Genomic DNA, 3172 nt, shown 5'->3' on the forward strand with positions numbered 1-3172 from the left:
AGGTTATCAAAAGCAGGCTAATCAGTTCATCTCAGAGACAGTCCCTGTTCCCATTTCTAGGGAACCCACTTGGAGACTGAGCTCTCATGGGATACATCTGTGCAGGGGCTCTAGGTTTTCTCCATGAATGGTCCTTGGTTGGAGTATCAGTCTCAAAAAAGACCCCTCTGCCTAGATTTTCTGGTTCTGTTGCTCTCCGTGTGGAGCTCCTGTCCTTTCCTGGTCTTCCTATTTTCCACTTCTTTCATAAGATTCCCTGCATTCTGCCCAAAGGTTGGCCATAAGTCTCAGCATCTGCTTTGATACCCTGCAGGGTAGAGCCTTTCAGAAACCTTCTTTGGCAGGCTCCTGTCCTGTTCCCTGTTTTCTCCTTGTGATGTCCATCCTCTTTGCCTTTTGAATGGGGATTAAACATTTTATCCAGAATTCCTTTTGATTAGTTTCTTAGGTGGACAGATTTTAGTAGGTTCATCCTATATTATATGTCTAATATTCACTTACTTAATTTGTTGCTGTTTAAATACTTGAGTTCTTTTTTTGTGCTATTTTATTTTTTCCATTTTTTTAATTTTTAATTTTAATTTTTTAATTATTTGCAATTTGTTAACTTTGTGTCCCTGCTGTATCTCACTCCCTCTTTCTCTCCCAATCCCACCCTCCCACCCTCATCTCCTCCCTGCCCCTTTCCAAGTTCACTGATAAGGGAGAACCTCCTATCCTTACATCTGATACTGGTTTATCAGGTGTCTTCAGGACTGGCTGCAAAGTCCTCCTCTGTGGCCTAGCAAGGCTGCTCCTCCCTGGGGGGGGGGTGTCAAAGAACCTGCCATTGAGTTCATGTCAGAAACAGTCCCTGTTCCCCTTATTAGGGTACTCACTTGGATACTGAACTACCAAGGGCTACATCTGAGCAGGGGCTCTAGGTTGCACCCATACATGGTCCTTGTCTGGAGAAACAGTCTCATAAAAGACCCCTGTGCCCAGATATATTTGGTCCTTGTGGAACTTCTGTCCTCTCCAGGTCATATTAACCCCCCTGCTTTTTTTTTTTTTTTTTTTTTTGATTCCCTGCATTCTGCCGGAGGTTTGGTTATGAGTCTTAATATCTGCTTTGATACACTGCTAGGTAGAGTCTTTCAGAGGCCTTCTGTGGTAGGCTCTTGTCCTGTTACTTGTTTGCTCCTACATCCAATCTCCATCCCATCTGTCTTTCTAAGTGAGGATTGATCATCGTATCCTGGGTCCTCTTTCTTGTTTATCTTCTTTAGATGGATAGATTTCAGCATATTTATCCTATCTTATAGGTCTATTTAAGTGAGTATATACCATGTGTGTCTTTCTGCTTTTGGGATACCTCACTCAGGATGATCACTTCTAGGTCCCACCATTTGCCTGCAAATTTCATGATTTCCTAATTTTTAATTGCTGAGTAATATTCCATTGTGTAAAAGTACCTCAATTTATATATCTATTCCTCAACTGAGGGACATCTGGGTTGTTTCCAGGTTCTGGCTATTACAAATAAAGCTGCTACAAACATGGTTGAGCAAATGTCCTTGTTGTGTACTTGAGCCTCTTTTGGATATATGCCTAGGAGTGGTATAGCTGGATCTTGAGGAAGCACTATTCCTAATTGCTTGATTTGCTGCTTTTTAACTTCTTGAGTTCTTTATATATTCTGGATATCAGCCCTCTGTCAGATGTAGGTTGGTGAAGATCCTTTCCCAGTCTATAGGCTGTCGTTTTGTTTTGATGACTATGTCCTTTGCTTTACAGAAGCTTTTCAGCTTCATAAGGTTCCATTTATCGATTGTTGCTCTCAGAGCCTGTGCTTTTGGTGTTCTGTTCAGGAAGTTGTCTCCTGTGCCAATGAGTTCCAATATCTTACTCACTTTTTCTTCTAACCAATTTAGTGTATCTGGTTTTATGTTGATATCTTTTATCCACTTGGACTTTAGTTTTGTGGAGGGTGATAAATATGGATCTATTTTCATTTTTCTGCATGTAGACATCCACTTGGACCAGCACCATTTGTTGAATATGCTGTCTTTCTTCCACTGAATGTTTTTGGCTTCTCTGTCAAAAGTCAAATATCCATAGGTAAGTGGGTTTAATTTTGGGTCTTCTATTCGGTTCCATTGATTCACTGTTCTATTTCTATGCCAATACCATGCCATTTTTATTACTATTGCTCTGTAGTACAGCTTGAGATCAGGGATGGAGATGCCTCCAGATGATCTGTTGTCTGTATTGATGATCTGTCCATCGTTGAGAGTGGGATGTTGAAGTCTCCCACTATTAACTTGTGCGGTTTGATGTGTGATTTAAATTAGTAATTTTTTTTAATGAATGTGGGTGCCCTTGTGTTTGGGACATAGATATTCAGAATTGAGACATCATCTTAGCATATTTTCTTTTGATGACAATGATGTGGCCTTCCCCATCTCTTTTGATTAATTTTGATTGAAAGTATACTTTAGGGGCTGGAGAGATGGCTCAAAGGTTAAGAACACTCGCTGTTCTTCCAAAGGTCCTGAGTTCAATTCCCAGCAACCACATGGTGGCTCATAAACGGCTATAGTAAGATCTGGTGTGCAGGCAGAATGTTGTATAAATAATAAATAAATCCTAAAAAAGGTCTGCTTTACTAGATACTGGAATGGTTACTCCAGCTTGCTTCTTCGGCATGTTAGCTTAGAAAACCTTTTTCCAGCCCTTTACTAGGAGGTACTCTTTCTACTAGGAGGTCCATCTTTCTTGTACCCAGCAGAATGAAGGATCATGTTTTCCAAAAATATGGAATGCTTCACAAATTTTCATGTCCTCCTTGTGCATGGGCAATGTGAATCTTTTCTGTATCATTCCAATTTTAGTATATGTGCTGCCAAACATAACACACTTTATTGAAATGAAATGAAGAATTATGAACCAATGAAATCATATTGTATTGTGAGAGATTAAGATATTGTGGGACACTGAATAAGAGATTAAGAATGGTGGGATACTTGTTTCAGCCATTGTATATAGTTAATTAATATAGAATAGTTTTAATTTTTAATTACATTTGAAATGAATATTCCTTCTTGAATGGGTTTTGTGCCTGATGTCAACACAGCAGTTCTTATCTGGCCTCCAGTGCAGCACTGCTTGGCTTGATCTTTGCCCCCAAGTG

The 3172-nt window shown here is 39.8% G+C and overlaps 1 non-coding gene across 1 annotated transcript; it reads right to left on the bottom strand.

Annotated features, from left to right (window-relative positions):
• Positions 1 to 2790: 2790 nt before the first annotated feature.
• On the bottom strand, positions 2791 to 2897 carry LOC129677320 (U6 spliceosomal RNA). Its single transcript, XR_008720193.1, has one exon. It is a non-coding gene; the product is annotated as a U6 spliceosomal RNA (small nuclear RNA).
• Between the last annotated feature and the right edge of the window lie 275 nt (positions 2898 to 3172).

Source organism: Psammomys obesus, unplaced genomic scaffold (assembly GCF_907164565.1).
Source record: "Psammomys obesus unplaced genomic scaffold, mPsaObe1.curated_primary_1811, whole genome shotgun sequence".
Classification (NCBI taxonomy): Eukaryota; Metazoa; Chordata; class Mammalia; order Rodentia; family Muridae; genus Psammomys; species Psammomys obesus.